Below are 20253 nucleotides of genomic sequence, written 5' to 3'. Positions count from 1 at the left end.
GTTGAACCTTTGCAAGATCAGCCTCGTAAGCCTTGATGGCCACCAATGGGGGAAGAAAAGAAATATGAGGGAGTAGGATATCCTATCAAATCATTGCTCGAGGAGGTGCTCATGAAATAAAGGAATGCAAAGATGGATAAATTTGCCCAGATCGTTCAACAATTACTCACCGATGGCGCATCCACTTCCAACAACCACTCTGGAGGCTCCACTCCTTTTAAGGTACAAGTAAACTTTAACATTCTCATATTTGAAGGTCAAATAGATGCAGACGTTGTAGATAATAGTTAAATCTACTAGGAGGAAACTTTTATGTTCATGATTTTTCCATCTAGGAAAAGATTACTTTTTCTCTTCTCAAAGTCGGACCCCATGTCAAGGACTAATGGGAAACCTACTGTGAGAGGAAGGATGAAACTTTGCCTTCAGGTTTTTCAGTCACACCGACTTGGAATTCGTTCTGAGACGCCACTAAGGAGTGGTTCTACCCTGTCGGTAACTATCAGGATAAATACATAAAGTGGACCATGCTACAGTAGGGAAGGGACCAAGATGTGCCAAAGTTTACCAATGCTTTTCATACCCTTCGCACGAAGTTGGGTATCGAGGATTCTGAGAAAAATTTGGTACTAAAGATTTGCGACTACCTACAAAGATACATCCAAGATGAGATGTAGTTCATGGACATCTCCTCGCTTGGCACAACGTACCGATACACTGTCAAGATTGAGAAAAAGTTTAAACAAAAGAAGTGAGACTTAGCATCTGTGAATCTAAAGTAAGGTAAAGGTGCCCCCAAACCATTGAACAAAGGAAAAAGCCAAGGTGGGGTGGCTTAGGACAACCCGCCAAAGCAGCAAGCAAAGAAAATCACGATGAAACTGAAGAAGTACACAAGAAAGTGGTGTGAGTTGCATAAGAGCTCCACCCAAAACACGATTGAGTATTAGGCCAAGTAGTCACTAGTGGCTGAGCTGAAGGCTTTAAAATCATATGCATGTTCTGACTCTGAGCCAAAACCTGACAAGGGGAATGAGAAAGGGAAGCAGATATTTGATGTGAAGCCCAATGACATTGTTGCCACCATGAAGATCCAGAAGGAGGAACCTGAAAATCCATAGGAGGAGGAGCACCTCTTCGACTACCAGATGTGGGTAAAGGGCTCTCCGTTATAGTTCATTATCGACAGTGGGAGCCAAAAGAACCTCATTTCAGTAGAGTTTGTGAAGCGACTGTGCTTACCGACCGCAACACACCGACAATCGTACACTATCGGGTGGCTTCACTAAGGATGGGATCTTCACGTGAGCCAACACTGCCACCTTCCATACATAATGAAGCCCTTCACGAATAAGGTATTGTGTGATGTTGCTCTCCTTGATGTTTGTGATGTGTTGCTAGACAAACCATACTTGTGGAAGCGACATGTTGTGTATGAGTCAAGGCCTCACATTGTTATTTTTACCTTGGGAAATAAGTTGTAACCAGAGGTATCACCACCTACCGCAATCTCCTCGGTTATTGAAAAAAGAATTGCATTAAGCTCTTTTCCAAAACCGAGAAATTTGTTTTCCTTGTGATACTCCGTCAAGGAAAGAAGAATACGGTGGCCACAAACTCCAGACAAGGCCCCTGCACACGACAATAACAAATGGACAAGGTCGTGGAGGTGTACAAGGACATATTCACTTCCCCTGCAGGGATGCCTCTACACTGTCAAGTCAAGCACTCCATCGATATGACCCTAGGTGCGTCATTGCCCAATGGACCAATCCATCAATGCTCTATTCTGCAGAACAAAAAAAATCAAGAGGTAGATTCAATACCTTCTACAAAAAAGTCACATCCAGCTGAGTTCATCTCCTTATGGGAGCTTAATCGTGTTGGTACAGAAGAATGATGGGACTTGGAGATTCTGTATTGACTATCGAGCGTTAAACAAGATCACTTTCCGTAATAGGTACCTGATCCCATGGATTGATGACCTTATGGACCAACTCAAGGGGGGAATATTTTAGCAAGATAGACTTCAAGTCCAGATATCACCAGTTACCAATTGATCCCTCTAATGTGTGGAAGACTACTTTCAAAGCCAAGGAGAGCCTTTCTGAATGGATTCTTATGCCTTTCGGGTTTACGAATGCTCCTGTAACCTTCATGAGGCTAATGGATGACATCTTACAGCCTTTCACCAACTCATTTGTAGTGGTATACTTGGATGGTATCCTGATCTTTAGCCAGAGTTGGGGAGATCACCTCTTGTCCAACCACTGCGAAAACACAAGTTGTGTGCCAGTTTAGAGAATTTCACTTTTTTTATGACCTAGATTCAGCATCTGGGATACATTATTGATGAATGGGGGGTGCATATGGATCTAGCCAGGATCCAAGTCATTCAGGACTAGCCAGCCCCATCCACTCTGACATAGCTCCACAGCTTTCTGGGTCCTGCCAATTTTTATCGTAGGTTTGTGTTGGGGTTCTCTCATATCACTTGGCCCTTAAGTCTAGTCACAAAGAGAGGAGCGAAAAAATATATATTTTGGTATTAATCTCAACAGAAGGCATTCATAGAGTTGAAACATCACCTTTTCTTTGCATAATTTCTCACATTACCAGACTTGGAACAACCATTTGAGGTCAAGACAGATGCCTCTAACTATGTGATTGGGGCGGTCCTTTCTTAACAGGGGCATCCAATGGCATATCATAGTGAGACACATTCAGAAACAATCTGGAAGTATCCCATTTATGAAAAGGTGATGCACTACATTGTGCAGGCCTACTGAAAATGGAAACATTACATTTTGGGGAAGGAAACGGCTATCCACATAGACCACCGACCCCTATAGTTCATATAGATGCAAGAGAATTTGCAGAATAATTGCCATCAAAAGTGGTCCACATACCTACAATAGTTCCATTTGAATATCAAGTACAAGAAAGGAAGCATCAATAATGTTGCAGACTACCTCAGCCGACCACCGATCATGGCATTAACCACCGTGATCAACTCTTGTGGGCACGAGAATTCTGATTGGCCAATTCTCTACAAAATTGACCTAAAATCTGGCCACACATACCAGATGCACTTGGAGGGTTAGCAAGTTACAAATTTTTACCTCCAGGATGCCCTATTATGCCACTTGGGACATCTTTGTGTTCCTTCAAGCAAGCATGCCAAGATGATTTAGGAAGCACACTACAGTTGGGTCAATGGGAATTTCGGGGTTGAGAAAATGGTGGAAGTATTACATAAGTATTTCTATTGGTTGAATCTTCAACAGGATGTCGAGAAGTACATCACATCCTACACTGCCTGTGCCATTTCCACATCGACCATCAAGAAGGAAAGCCTAGTCGACCTTGGGAATCCATCTCCATGGATTACATGTCGGGCCTTCCTTCTACTAAGCATGGAAACAACTATGTTTTTGTGGTAGCCGACAGATTCTCGAAGATGGCCATTATGTTGGCCTACAAGAATAATATCATAGGAGAAGCCACTGCTAAACCCTTATTTGAATGAGTGTGGGTACACTTTCGGATCACACAATCTATAATCTAAGATTAGGACAGAAGGTTCCTCAGTACATTTTGGTCTAGTCTTTGGTCGATGCTAAACACCAATCTCAGTAAGTCCACAACATTCCATCCCCAAACTGATGACCAGATAAAGGTCGTTAATAGGATGATCATACAAATTTTGTGCATGTATAATTCAAAACATCCACACACATAGGATGAGAGCCTCCCCTATGTAGCACAACTATAACCAGGCTCTCCATAGCTCGAATGGCCACAACCATTTTCAGGTGGGCTTGGGATTCTAGACATATGTCCCATTGATACGACCATATCATTTGCAGCTACTCAGGAAGATTTAGCTCATGTCTAGTTGGAAGCCAACAAGGCAAACAAATTCATTGAGCACATTCGAAATTATGGATAAATCAAATGCTGAGTACAAGCAGTGACATGATTAACATTGGGTGCCACAAAAGTTTCAGGTCAGTGAAAAATTCTTGTTGCATTTGGAGAAGGAACGCTTTACTGGAGCCTATCAGAAACTCAGACTACTCTGATATGGTCCTTACACCATTACCAAGGATATGGGATACAATTAATTTGAGCTCAACATTCCCCCATTCCTTGGCCTGCACCTAATGTTCAATGTGGACCGCGTTTGACCATACTTCCCACCATTGCTGGACACGTCAAACATTGAATAACAGCTCATACCTACAAAACTAAATCCAGAATGCATGGAAAAAGCCACAATTTCTTATCATGGACACATAGATCAAGAACACCTGACAGTAAAGTATTCAAATATATCTAGTTGTCAAAGAAGGCCAACTCCTTCACCAAGGCAAGTGGCTCACCAAGCACCAAGTTCAACAGATGTTTCCTAGTCTTATGGAGGACATAACGCAATGGGGACCATTTATTCCTAAGGGGGGAGGAATGATACAAGTGGATATTGGTGGCCACCCACCTATTCCACTTGGACCCCCACCATTGTTTCTTTTAGTTTTTCAGTTTCCTTATTTGTAGCACAATTTACTATTTTTTGCAGTTTTTCGGGTCCTAAACATTAAGAGTCGTTTTGAGTCCCTAAATGATGTTTTCTAGGAACATTGAGGCTAGCAAGGGACATGGTTTGATGTTGGCCACTCAAAATTTGTAGTCTTCGCATATATCTTTCTAACAAGGTATTTGCGGCTCAAACGGAGATCGTATGCCAGAGTTACGACCCCGTGAAGTTGATGTACCAATTTACCCAAACATGGCCCATAGTTTGGTGCTTCATCTCCTAGGGTTAGGTTTTTGGATGTTTACTGTTTTCCGTTGTTCCTGAATAATAAATATGCCTTTGAGCCTCATTGTATCATAGTTCAGAGGCATGTAGCTGCCACATCTCTTCTCAGAGATAAGCTACCATCACCCGAGCTAGTCTTATTTCCATTATGTTTGTAAGTATATTTCAGTATTTGATATTAATGAAATGAAGTGTTATTTCTACTACATCTCTGTATTTATGGTTATATATGTAATTTTTTGTGTTCATGTTTAAATCCGGATTATACAAGTTTATGAAATTTCTTTTCTATAAAAATATATATATAAAGTGTCTTTTTTGAAAAAGTTTTTTAATTAAAATGTTTATGAAGGGGGCTTTGCAAGCCTTATAAAAAGAAGGTTTTATTATTATTTGAAGATCAAATTTTGAAGATGGCTTTATCTAGCTTCCAACCCTAGTTTCCACCATTTACAAGGAAGGATTATGATGTGTGGGCCATTAAGATGGAGACCACATCAAAGGCTCATGATGTTTGGGAATACATCATAGATGAATTTCCATAACCTAAAGATGAAGCAGCTAAATGAGCCCTCAGTAATGCAAAGAGGGAACAATGAAAGAAACACGAAAAGAATAATGCACAATTGTTATAGCTTATCCAGCAAGGAGTGGATTGAGCAATGTTCCAAAAAATTATGATCACATCTTCAAAAAACATAGCATGGGAGACTTTGGGAACAAGCTATAAATATATTCCCAAAGTCAATATTGTTAAGTTGTAGAATACTAGGAGATATTTTGAAAGTTTTCAGATGAAGGAAATAGAGGATATCGATTCATTCATGAATTGAGTTTGGACTATCGTAAAGCACTTAAAAATTTATGGTGATGATATTAAGTATAAAATAGTGGTTGATAAGGTCTTCATATCTTTGTCTACCAAATTTGATGCTATGGTAGCAACAATAGAAGAAGCCAAGGATTTGAAAATGCTAACAGTTGATGAGTTGATGGGATCACTTTTATCCCATGATGCAAGGATAACAGAAATAAGGATTCCACCTTGGAAACCAGTTTTAAAATTTAGCTTTCTATCTCAAGAGAGAGAGTTCAAAGAAGAGGTAAATCAAGAGTCAAAGGTAAATCAAGAGGCATAGGACATGGTGCTAAAAGATATGGTAGAGAAGAGTAGGAACATGAAAGTGGAAGAAATAGTAGAAGCTACAACAACAATCAAAGAGTCGACAAATAAAAGGTGATATGTTATTACTACGATAAATTTGGTCACTATGCCCGTGTTTGCAGGAAGAGGATATTTAATCAAGGAAGGCAGAGTGATAATGTGACTACAGAGAATACTAACTTCATGTTCCTAGATTTCGATACCATGCATGAATCTTCTGATAATGTGTGGCTATCATAAAATGGTCGCAGTGACCATGACAAGAAACAATAATTGGTTTCAAACTTGGATCAATCTGTGAAGACAGAGGTAAAGTTGGGTACTGACAAGACTGTGGATGTAGATGGCAAAGGAGTGGTCAACGTTCTGATCAAGCAGGGGGAAACGAAGACAATCTCATAGGTATATCATGTTCCTGGTCTCAAAAATAATCTTATAAGTGTTGATCAATTGATGCGAAAGGGATATAGATTTTTCAAGGATAAGAGTATGTTATATATGATATGACTCCAAGAAAGAAGTTGATAGTAAATGTGTAGATGACAGGGAACAAACTCTTTCCTCTAATAATGAAATAAAGTGATTAGGCCATTTCTTTTACATTTACATATCCTAATGATTACTAGTTATGGCACTTTTAGTTTAGACACTTGCACTTCTCTCGTTTAAGATTGTTGCAGTAGAAAGAAATGGTTAGAGGATTTCCTCCCGTCAAAGAACCTTCTAGTACTTGTGAGTGTTGCATATCAGGAAAGAAACACCGTGAAAATTTTCCAAAGTGAGTTGTATACAATGCAAAGTAGCCACTACAGTTGGTTCATATAGACTTGCGTGGACCTATGAGGACACAATCGGTTGGTGGAAGTTGCTACTTACTCACTTTCATTGATGATTTTAGCTAAAAGACAGGTTTATTTTTTGAAGCAGAAGTCTGAAACTTTTATGAAGTTCAAAGGATTCAAAGGCTTAGAAGAGAACTAGAGTGAATGATAGATCAAGGTATTGAGTTCAAATTGTGGAGGAGAATATGATTCGAAAGCATTCCTTGCATACTACAAACAACATGGAATTAGAAGGCAGTTTACAACTAGATACACATCGCAACAAAATGGTGCAACAAAGAGAAAGAGAAGGAAACTTATGAACACGGAAAGGAGCATGCTGAAAGGAAGAAACTTGTCTAATGAATATTTGACAGAGGAAGTTACATGTGTTGTTTATCTGATAAACAAATTTCCTACAATGAGTATGATGAAAAAAGTACCTAAAGAGCATAGTTAGGTATCTCTTGACGTGTATCTGATCTTAGAGTGTTTAGATGTGTAGCCTATGCACATATGCCTAAGAATATAAGAGGAAAATTGGATGATAAAGGTGAAAAATTCAAATATTTATTGGTTATACTGAGAAATAAAAAGCTTAAAAATTGTATAACCATGTCACCAAGAACATATTCAAAAAATTTATTATGTTCAAATAACAAGAGTCATGGAATTGGATGGTAGATAAAACAATTGATGCAAGAGTACAACTAATGGAAGAGGATGATGTAGAAAAAATGAGAAACAACGATCACAAGAGTGTCCACACCAAACACATTCGCGCCAAAAAGGACTCCAATATTTTCTAAACAACATGGATCTTCAAGCATCTTAATAGATCAGAATTCTCCCATCAATCAATCGAGTCATGAATCAAGCGATCGTAAGAGAAAAGTGAGAATTTTAAAATATATTTATGATGATTTGGATGTTTGTTTAAATTTTACATTGTTTTCATTCCAAACTTCTTTGTTTGAAGAAACTATCAGAGATTAAATTTGGGAACAAGCCATGGATGAAGAAACTGAAGATATTGAAAATAATGATACATGGTATTTCATTTACTTTGCAAAGGACAAAAATCTCATTGGTGTAAAGTGGATGTACAAGAAAAAGTTGAATGAGAAAGGTGAAATTTACAGATTTAAAGCAAGACTTGTAACAGCAGGGTTCTTGTAGCAACTGAGAATAGACTTTGGAGAAAAAATTTCTCTGGTAGCCAGATTGGGTATTGTAAGAGAAGTCTTAGCTATAGTCACTTCGAACAAGTGGAAAGTATATAAGATGGATGCGAAATAATCCTTCTTGAATGTAATTCTAGAAGAAGAAATATATGTGCCACAGCCTTTAGGATATGAAGTTGAAGGACGAGAAGATAAAGTTTACATGTTGAAGAAAGTGCTCTATGGACTCAAGCAAGCTCCTAGAGATTTGTATAGAAAAATTGACAGTTGCATCATCAATAATGGATTCTACAGAAGCAACATTTATCCTATAATGTACACAAAGTTAAATGAGCATGGACATATTTTGATTGTTTGCTTATATGTGGATGAAGTGATGTATATTGGTGATATTGAGTTAGATGATTCATTTAAAGCATCCATGAAGAATGAATTTCAGATGATAGATCTTGGTCTTATGAAATATTTTCTTGGCATATAATTGAATAATTCGAGAAGGAAATTTATAGTTATCAAAATAAATATGCCAAAAATTTGTTGAAAAGATTCAGGATGGAAAATTGCAAACTTGCCCCTACACCAATTGTAACAAGTATAAAGTTAAGAAAGAATGGTGAAGGATCAAATGTCAATCCAACATTATTCAAAAGATTGGTTGGCAACCTTATGTATCCCACAACTAGAAGGTCAGATATTATGCAAGGAGTGAGTTGTATTTCTAGATATATGGAGACCCCAAAAGAATCATATTGGATAGAAGGCAATGTAATTCTGAGATACATAGAAGGAAGTAAAGATTGTGGCATTATGTATGCAAGCACCGAGAAAAAGGATTTGATTGGATACACTGGTAGTGATTTTGCAGACCGTTTGGATGATAGGAAGAGAACTTATGGTTACGTGTTCCATCTTGGTTGAGGTGTGATTTCATGGGCATCTAAGAAGCATCCTATTGTGATCCTTTAGTCAACAAAAGCATAATATGTATCATTAACATCAACACCATGCCAAGCAGTATGGTTAAGGAGAGTTTTGGATGGAATCAAGCATAAATGATAAGGGTCAACATCAATATATTGTGAAATACATAAGTCATTGCATTATCGAAGAATATGTGTTTCATCAAAAGAGCAAACATAGTGATACAAGATACCATTTCATTAGAGAAATTGTGAGAAATGAAGACGTATACTTGAACCCTTGAAAATTGAGTGATCGATTGGCTCATATATTCACTTAGCCATCAGAAAAATATGCATATGAGTTTCATAGAGGAAACTTAGGCATTGTCAGCCTAGCTGAGACTTAGACCAACACACATGTTTGATTTTTCATAAGCATGTCTTAGTTAAATGATTGTAATTAAGGGAGATTGTTAAATATAGATAATTACTCCCACATTAAGAGTTGGCTAGATCTAGAGAGTTAGTTAACTGAGTAGAGTTGAGTCAAGTCGAGTTAAGTCTTATTTTGGGTAAAGTCAAATTTAGCAACTGGTTTCATGTTAAGTTATTTTAGGTGAGTCGCTCTTAGGAAAAAGTTTAAATACCCCTCACTGGGTTCATTTTAATAATCAAGTTTGTGTGATCAATAGAAGAATCACAACTCATGTTATTGTGTGTGTGAAATTTTGTGGTATTTTGTGCCTTTCCTCCTTTGCCTTTCGAACAATTGTGTGGTATATATCACATAGTGATCAACATAGGTTCAAGATTTAGCAACAACGGATTCATGTGGTGAAAAGTAGTCGATAAAAGTGAGACATCAATTGGCAAACGACTTTGTGCAACGAATTGAGAAAAAAAAATTAGGCACACCTATTTTATTGATCACAACATATATATATATATATATATATATATATATATATATATATAATTACTAACTTCGACAAATTTAGACCCTAATAAAGTGGATTTATGACCAGGACATGAGACAACAACGACTCATACATAAGAAATAATATTTTCTTAATTAACACCTATAAATCACATAACATCTAACCTAGAAACATTACTTTTGACCTATTAATTAGTTGCAAAATTTATATTTATGTGATAAAAGCTTACCTTTTCACTCTAATTAAAATCATATATATATATATATATATATATATATAATTAATTAATTAATTAATTAATGTGTTTATTTTATTATTTCACTCTTACTTTTATCATTTTATTAAAAATATATTTCAAGTTCAAAGTATATTTATATTTATTTATATTATAATATTTAAAAAATTATATTATTTCTTATATTTTATTTGTACCTTAAACTATCTTTTTCCTAGCGAATTTCATTATTTTGAGAATTTTGCATTAATGCATGGAATTCTATGGAGTCCTCCGAGTCTCAATAGAACTGAATGGACAACGTAAGGTCGAAGTGTGTAGACATGTGTAGATTACTTTAACTTTTTCCTAACGAATTACATTTATTTTAAAATTTTGGATTAATGTATGGGATTCTATAAATCTTTTGAGTCTCAATAGAACTGAATGGACAAAGTAATGTCGAAGTGTGTAGATAAGTGTAGATAAAATAATGTTTAAGTTTATAGATAAATATGTTTTTGTTTATGGTTAAAAAAATTATTTTTTTATTAAGTTGAGAGGTTTATTTCACAATTTAGTGTAGGAGGATGTGTCTTTTAAAATATATACAAAAGTTGAAAATTATTTTCTAAATAGAAACTAATGTTGATTATAATAAAAAAATTTAATATATTGTAAAATAATTAGAAGTAAAAAAAGATGTGTGAATAAGATTATTTAAATCTTATAATTTGGCTATTTATAAAATATTTTAATACAAATTAATATTGACATATACTTAAAAATATGTTAATAATAAAAATCTTTTTAATTTCCATCATAAATATGTAGATGTACATGTTATGTAACATATTTTAATGTTAATTGCATATATATATATATATATATATATATATATATATATATATATATATATATATATATATTTCAAAACTAGAGGGGTAGAGTATGTATGCCTTTGTAGACTTAGCAGTGAAATCGTCCCACAAACAAGGGAGTCTCATACACAAATTTGGTGTCTGGCTTGGTAATTATTATTATTATTACATATATATAAAACTAAATTTTTGTGGTTAAAATGTTTATTTGGTCATATATATATATATATATATATATATATATATATATATCTTATTTAGCATTCAAAATAGGTATGGATCTATGCTTGTTTTAGCAAAAAAAAATGGGTTATGGTGTTAATTGTGTACTTTTTCATCTTAAATATATACTAGTACAACTACATTAAAAATATTAATGTGATCAATATACCTGAACGCTTTATAAATATACACATTTACCTGATTAACCATGCAACCATGTATAAAAAGGTTATGGCTCAACTTTAACAAAACAAAAAAAAGGAACTTTATAAATTGTAAAATGGACCATTTTGCTAAATAAAATTTGCTTATATATTAATTTCTCTATCTAATTGGAATATGGATTTATTGGAATTAGAATAATATCAAATTCCTAGGAAATTGGTGGGGTGGGATCCATGGGAACCATGTGGCACTAATCTAATTTAATTTAAAAAAAATAAAAAATTACAAATCTTATCGAAAAATTGACCATTCTGCTAAATAAAATTTGGTTATATAGTAATTTCTCATCCAATTAAATATGAATTTATTAGACTTGGAATAATCTCAAATGCAAAAAAAGATGGCATGAATCTAAGCATTAATACTAAGCATATGTTGAGTGTACTCCCTTGAGAATCAATCTAGACAATTAATTAAAAAATAAAATAAAAAACCAACAAATTCTTATCCACCTTAAATTGAAATAAAAAACTTTCACCTTCTACTACACCGGCCTTGAACCCTCAGCCGGCCGGCTATGTTCACCTTGACCTCGACCTTGACCTCCACATCGACATCTACCTGGAGCACAACTATACTCTCTACTGCTACCTTGAGCACGACTATCACATATCATACTGTGAGCCCTATTCCTAGGAAGGAGATAAAGACCACTAGCTTGAATCCTCTCCCAGAACCCCAGAACCTCAATCTTCCCATTTTCCTACCTTGCCCGATTAATAAGCGGACAAGCGACTACGTGACTTATAGAACTGGGCCCCCTCTCACCTACCTTTGTTTATATGAAATAACCTAACAGACCTTGACAGCTCCCCGCCCGGGCCGTTCCCTCTCACCTACCTATCTTGATTCTTGATGGTGTATCAGCGGCGGAGGTACAAAAATAATATAATTGAAACTAAATATTTATAGAAGTAAATTTCTATAATTATATTATTTTTAAACAAAGGAAGACTATATCGTTTAAAGAAAAAATAAGATTGAAAATTAATCAAGACGAAGAACCTACATTAACTATATCAGTCATACAAAACTCAACGACATGGATCAAAATCATAATTCATACCGACATGAGTACGCAAGCCAACGTCCCTGTGGCTCTTTACAAGACGTAATCAAAATCATGAGCTGCATATAAAATGAGATGTTTAAAATGTTTTAACATAGATGTTAGATATTATTCAAGATATTTTTATTTAAATGATAAGTTGAATCTAATACAGGATTTTTTTATTTCAAATGTTCTATTTAGATTGAAAAACTAAAAAACCAATTATAAACAAAGAGCCTGGAATAAAGATTGACAATTAACGAGACATACCAACTCGCTTTTAATGGTTAAGGGAAATACTATTTTACACCCGTCTCTCAAACAGAGATCAATTTGAGATCAATCAATTATTCGTAATTCCTGGTAAATTAGAGAGGCAACATAATATTAATTTGGAACGGTATGCTTTGTACAAATTAACAATAAACTTTCGCAATACATGGGACAGAGTAAAGGAATGGGTTGCGATTGCGTATTCAGCTATTGGGCAGATTGCTAAAGTAGAATAAGAGAAGCCACAAGTAAAGTCACAATCATCACAAGAGAGAACTATTCGAGAGTTTACGAAGAATAGCCTTCATTATCCTTTGCTTCTGGCACCCGTATACAGAAGCGCAAGATTCCTTGAGATGGAGGATGCGTCGATAAAAGCCTTCATACTCACGATGGACGGGCGCATTCTGTCTGTAGGTGGCCATGTCTCTGCAATCTAAAAGCAGACGTCCAATGTGACCAGGGCAAGTTGCAACCAGTGTTTCTCTGGCAATTTTTAGATTATACAGATATTTTCTGTAAGACTCTTTTTCATATTTACTCTGATCGCATTCCTCCAAATTTAGGCAAATCCGCGAAAGATAGAGGAGAATAAACGAGGACCGAATCAACATTGTATCCCGTTTTCGCAACATCCGTCCAGGAGATTCCAACCAGCCATCCAGTTCATCGGAAAGCTTTGCGTCGCTCTTAGGCAGACCGGCTGCCAAAAAGGCCGAAACAAACTTTTCATACATTCCTTTGGGACCATCAACAGATACTAAAACTCCTTCCAACTGGCATCGTTCACAGGTACAGGAGAAACCCCACATCCTGCATGCAGCTTGTCGAACACGGTATGGAAAAAGAACGTTGAAGTAGGGGATGGTGATTTCCTCGCCTTCCTTGATGTCCTTTGTCGCATGAATGCTCATAACATCGCCGACGTTGATTCTGGAGGCGTTGGGAAGGCAGGAATGGTTGATGAGAGACGGAATCAGCCAAATACCGTAGTAACTCCTATTTTCGGTAGGATTCGTCCATTTATTCATGTTTTCTGGACACATGTCATCGAACGCGATCGTCCTTAGGATACGCAGAATACCTTCGGGGCCGAGATTGTCATATTGTGGACGGATTCTCATATTCGACGGCGAAGTAGACGGGCTTTCATCAAAGTTTAAATCGAATTCGGGAAATTCGGGGGCGAATTCTTTGAAGCTGTTGCCACTGGAAGGGTCGAAGGAAAGAAATAACTTCAGCACCTCATCTCTTACGCGGGTGATAGCCTTTTCTAGATTCCGAAGAAGATCGTTAGCCGTTGGAGCGTCATTCAGTTGACAACTGTAATCGTCGCACCTGGCCAAGGCCCTGGAAAGAAGCAACACCGTTCCAGCTTTCACAAACTTGGTAGTGTACAGTCCTCTGCCCTCTCCAATTGCTGAGTTTTTGATCTCCACAGGCCCGATGTAATCAGCATCTGTTTTGCAATCGTTTTGGTTTTTTGCAATCCCCGCAATGGCTTCGCCAAGACGGTAATATTCGATACACTTTTTTCGAAAGAAATTGAGAAGAGATTTTCTTGATGCGGTGCTGAGGCTCGGTAAAATGTCAAACAGGCACCAGTAGGCAGCTTTATATCTCCCCAGCGATATAAGTGATTCAATTTGTACCTTCATTCCTTGGATAATCATCTGTTGAGAATCACCTAAACCACCAGCGATGCTGCAGCAGGTCTCGGCATCATCTAGCGCGTCGTAATAGCGGGCAAGTTCAATGTACGCCCTTGATCTCTCGGCGTATAGTTGGAAACGACATCGCATCAATTTTTTATGCATGTCTTCAGTTTCCATTTGGGAAATGCATAGTTCGCATTTAGTGTAATTGCGAACACATGCGTCCCAGTCTTCGCTATCGAACGCGCGTTCTCCCCTTTCAAACCAATCGTTCAATTTCTTTAGGTTGTTTTCCGGAAACTTCTGTATTCTCACGATTGACCTCGGATTGTCGACATCAAGCCATTCAAACCCGTCAGTAGCTTTCACCAAGCGAGGCTGCTTTAGCGCAATTTTTGTGCCCTTTGGATAAGCCCTTTTTGCATAAGATTGATCGGAGGACACGAAATCTGGACCAACGATTGACAGAACAGTCTCAACCTCGGTTATTGCCTCTTTCATGACTGTATAAATTCTGCCGACCCTAAAGGGATCAACGCAGAGCTCCCCACAAATAACTATAAACTCATTCGTCTCCCCAACGAGCAACTCGCTGAGGCTAACCACAACGAGATCAGACCACCGTCCTAAATACTTATACTGGGTTCGAACGCCATGGAATGCATCTGTCCTGTCAGACATGGAGGGATATTCTCCAATGGCCATTGTAGACAATTTCTCAAGAGCTCTATTGTGAATGCTACTAGTAGACTCTAAATTTGAATCAGAGAGTGGACCAAGGCCAAAAATGTCCACAAGGCTTCGAAGATCATGTGATGAAGAAGGTATACCTGGCGTACAAGTCGCTGGCCGAGTCGGCACGACAGCTTTCTCATCTTGGGTTCTTTTTGGTTGGTTCTCCATGAGCCGCACTGATAGGATAGCTGCCTTACTCTTGTCTATTGCTGTCTCTGTCTCGTCTGCCGAATTACGAAACGTGGATAAGATAAGATGAAAAGTTCAAAACTATTTAAGGAGCAGAGCACATTGGTTTGGACGACAACTGCAATAAATGATAGCTCTGACGATAAACAAGCGACCTGGTAGCCGGTAGCTATTCTAACATGACTTACGACCAAGAAGGCCAAGCTAAGCAATCTTTAACGTTGTCCAAGTGTAGGGTCTAGGGTTGCCTCCCACTAGCAATGTCAGACATGGAGAAATATTCTCCAATGGCATTCTAGACAATTTCTCAAGATCTCTATTGTGAATGCTGCTAATACACTCCAAATTTGAATCAGGTAGTGGACAAGGCCAAAAATATTCACAAGGCTTAGAAGATCATTTGATGAAGAAGGTGTACCTGGCGTAGAAGTTGCTGGCAGAGTAGACACGGGATCTTTTTCTTCTGGAATGGCCGCTGCTGCTTTATCTTCTTTTTCCATCTCATCTTTGATTATTTCTGATTTACTCTTTCCTTTCCCTGTCTCTGTCTCCTCTGTCGCATTGTGAAACGCGCATAAGATAAAGATGAAAAGTTCAAAAACAATTTAAGCGGCAGAGAACATCGGTTCGGACGACAACGGCATTAAATGATAGTACTGAGGGTTTTAGACCATAAGCGAACGACCCGGTAGCGGGTAGCTACTTTAACATAACTTACAACCAAGAAGACCAACATAAGCAATCTTTAACGTTGTCCGAGTGTAGGGTTTTGGGTTCCGTCCCACTAACAAGAGGATGGATTTGTCAGACAGGGAGATCTTCTCCAATGGCCATTCTAAACAATTTCTCAAGAACTCTATTGTGAATGCTGCTAATAGACTCCAAATTTGAATCAGAGAGTGGACAAGGCCCAAAATGTCGACAAGGCTTCGAAGATCATGTGATGAAAAAGGTATACCTGGCGTAGAAGTTGCTGGCCGAGTCGGCACGAGAGCTTTTTCTTCTGGAATCGCCGCTGCTTGGATTATTTCTGGTTGGTTCTCCATTAGCCGCAAGGATAGGATAGCAGACTTACTCTTGCCATTCCATGTCTCTGTCTCCTCTGTCGAATTGTGAAACGCGCATAAGATAAAAATGAAAAGTTCAAAAACAATTTAAGCAGCAGAGAACATCGGTTTGCACGACAACGGCAATGTACGTAACGAGTAAGACTTTTAAGGCGACGCGACCTGACCGTTGAACACACTTACGACCAAGAATCCAACCCTAGAAATCTTTAAGGATGTCCGAGGGTAGGGTTCGGTTCGCGAGAATCAGCTGGAAGCTGCTAAATTAATGTAGATTTTCGAAATTTATGATTTCATAAATATTTTGAAATCTGACCGTCATGATAGTAAAATTATTTGATATTTTCAAAATCAGTAATCATAATAAAAATGCTCCTCTAACGTTTAGGATTCCTTGGCGGGGACTTCAAAAAAAATGTTAGCTTGCCCTTTACCTTCAAATGTATTAAAACCACAACCAAACATGTCAAGAATTTTTTAAAGAATTATTAAAAATAATTAAATATATTTTTAATATGTAATATGTATTAAATATAATTCGTATTAAGACCAAAATTAAACATGTCAAGATTTTTTAAAACAATCATTAAAATTAATTAAATATATTTTTAATATTACCTATAATTTGTACGTTAAAAAAAAAAGTAAATTATGCATTAGATTAATAAATATAATTTGTATAAGTTTAAAAGAATGGGAAGTAAATTATGTATTAGATTAATTTTGTGGAATATTTTAGGTGGACATTTCAGTGATCATTACAAAACATAAAGTTAAATAATAATATGCAGAGTGTCCACCAAAATAATTAGACAAAATTAATCTCGTACCTAAGTTATTTAAAATAAAATTAAAAATATAAATAACTATAAATATATCTCTTTTTTAATTTATATATTAACTATTCAAAATTAATTAAATATAAATTATTATTATCTTACTCAATTAGTATTATACTAAATAATATATAATAGTTATGTAGGTGTATAATAACATGATCGTTTTGAATATGGTGTAAACGGAAAATTTTTTTTTTATTATAAAAATTGTGTTAAAAATTATCAAATTTGAGTTTTTTTAAAAGTGAAATGTTATTTTGCATTTAAAATATAATGTATATGTTTTAATAAATGTAGGTGTATAATGAAATTAAAAAAAAAAATTGCAAAATAGTAGAAAACACATTATTTTAATATGGAGTTTTTACATTTTGTTTTTAAAGTTTATAATATTATATCTATCTATATTTATCTATATATATATAATATTTTGAAATTATATAGCTTTGCCTTATTTGCATGGTCTTAAGTTTTTTTTAATTGTACATTTAATTTTTTTTATTTTTTTAATCAAAAAAATATTTATGTTATACAAAAATGCGAATTGATGGATACAAATACATTAGGAATTATATATTAAATCCTCTAAAATTTCTATCATTCTTTTTTTATCCAACATACTATTGAGTGGAAAGAATGGGGTTATTGTGGGTGTATACCTTACAAAATTTCTCTACCACAACACAATATTTAAAAAACATCTTATGAGATAATTTGCATTAGGTTAAATTAATTTTTGAGTTATTTGACTCCATTAAGGGATAACTTATGGCTTAAATTGGCCATTGATTTGCATTTCTCCTACCTCAATTTGTATCCATCATTAGTGAACTCGTCTGCTTCTTTGTTATGGCCTTGTAATACATGAAAATATGTTATTGATGGAATCTTACAATTTTTCCTACACATTCCATGATGTTTTAAAGATATTTTTCATTGGCATCCAACCTTTAACTAAATATTGCAAGATAAGAAGGAGTCTCCCTAGATTGTGAGCTATTTCACCTAATTTCCTTTGGAAATCAAGAGACCCTTATAAATACCATGATTATCTACTTGATTATTTTCCATATGACCAAGTACCTATGAGTACTTGAACACTTTGTCATCCCCAGTGCCATAAAGAGTGCCTCCCCTTCCTTCAACTCCAAGATTTCAATGGGATGCCTCTTCAAAATAGAGAATCCATCCATGTATACTATTATTCCAAGTTCTCAATTGTACATCTCCAGGTAAAATTTTAATAATGGAAATTTATCTTAAAGTTTAGAAGTCTTACTAAATCTTTCCATCCAGATCTATTAGGAGAGAAGAAGGGAACTTTATCCATCTGTGAAAAATTTCCAAACATCGACTCCAAGAGACATTAAGAAGTAGTCCATTATAAATTTCCTGAAAGTAAAATTTGTTTCATCAAACTGGGGATATTATCATATTTACTAGACATTGTGATTTGAAAACCCTTCTTCTAGATATTAGGCTAATCTTGAAGAAGGTGGCATTGATACAAATTGTTGGAAATAATGCGAGGGGCGTGAATTAACATTTCTTTCAATTATTATATTATTCTAGTTAATATTTTATCATAATTTCAACCATAAACACAAGAAGTAGAATAAGAAAATAATCTTATTAACAAAAATGGTGAGGAATCCAATCCTCTTTCACCAAAAATTTAGGCTTCAACCTTTACAACAAAATTTTCAATTTCTTCAAGGCCCCAACCTTAAATGAGGACTCCAATCCTCAATTATAAATCCAAGATCAATCCTAATCTCTCACAAGGCTCCAACCTCGAATGAGGACTCCAATCCTTGGTTATAAATGTAGGATTCATCCTGGTCTCTCATAAGGCTCCAGCCTTTATTATTAGATGCTTCAGAAAAATCATCGAGGTGGTTTCAATCTTTCTCTAAAAGCATGCTCCAAATCTCTTTAGGTATGCATCAGCAAGTCTACTAAAAAAGGCTTGTTACAAGGAATCTCAACACTATAAGATATTCCAAGATCTATGCCAAAATGCTTCAAAACCTCTCTAAAAATTTGATCAAAAAATTTACTATAAAAATACTTTGCTTAAAACCACTTTAAACTCTACTCCAAATATGGATTGAAAATGACATGAAGGAAGCTCTAAATACTACTCTTAGGTTCTACTTCAATTATGATCTTAAGCCTCTTTTAATTTGGATCAAATTATGTTTAAAATAGTCACCAAACTATGTTCTAAAGGTTTGATAAAAAAATCTACTATAAGACTACTTGAAGATTTGCTTATGCCCATTTTAAACTCTACTCCAAATATGGCTTCAAAATGACATTAAAGAAGGTATAAATACTACTGTTAGGTTTTACTTCAATTATGATCTTAAGAATCTTTAATTTGGTTCAAATTATGTTTAAAATAGTCACCAAACTAGGCCAAAAATCTGAGCCTAATAAAGTATTTAATTGTTACTTAGTGGTTGACTATTCTAGTCGCTCAAAAAAGCATATAAGTGTGTAAAGAAACTTGTTGAGAGCATACAAGTGTGTAAAGAAACTTGTTTAGTAATTTCGTTTTGTAAACCAAATTTAATATTATAAGATTAGAAAGTTGTTATCACTTATTGGTTTCTCATTAGTATTAATAATACATGGCTATAATATAATGACTTACGAGTTAAGATTATGATTGTTGATTATGGTTGACTCTCGTTAACTGTGCTCGAACATGTTTTTACTAGGGTTGAGCATTATTTGACTATGGTTTGACTATGTTCAACCATAGTTGAATATGAGCAGCATTTGATTATGGTTTCACTATATTCAACCGTAGTTGGATATGATTGACTATAACTTACCATGTTTTGAATATGATTGATTTTAGTTTACTATTGTTTGATTAGCATTGTCATGTATCAACTTTGTAAATATTGTATGTCTTTATGGATGCATTTGGTTAACCATCATTTAGCTATCACTATGGTTTGGCTATCACCTTGGTTTAATTATAACAATCTTATCACCATGGTTTAACTATAAGTATTATGTATCAAATCTATAAATCTTATATGCTAGCATAGTTTTC

Source organism: Pinus tabuliformis, chromosome 3_1 (genome assembly GCF_031772625.1).
Source record: "Pinus tabuliformis cultivar Carrire ecotype Pingquan chromosome 3_1, CPIR1, whole genome shotgun sequence".
Taxonomy (NCBI): domain Eukaryota; kingdom Viridiplantae; phylum Streptophyta; class Pinopsida; order Pinales; family Pinaceae; genus Pinus; species Pinus tabuliformis.
Note: the sequence above shows the minus strand (reverse complement) of the source record.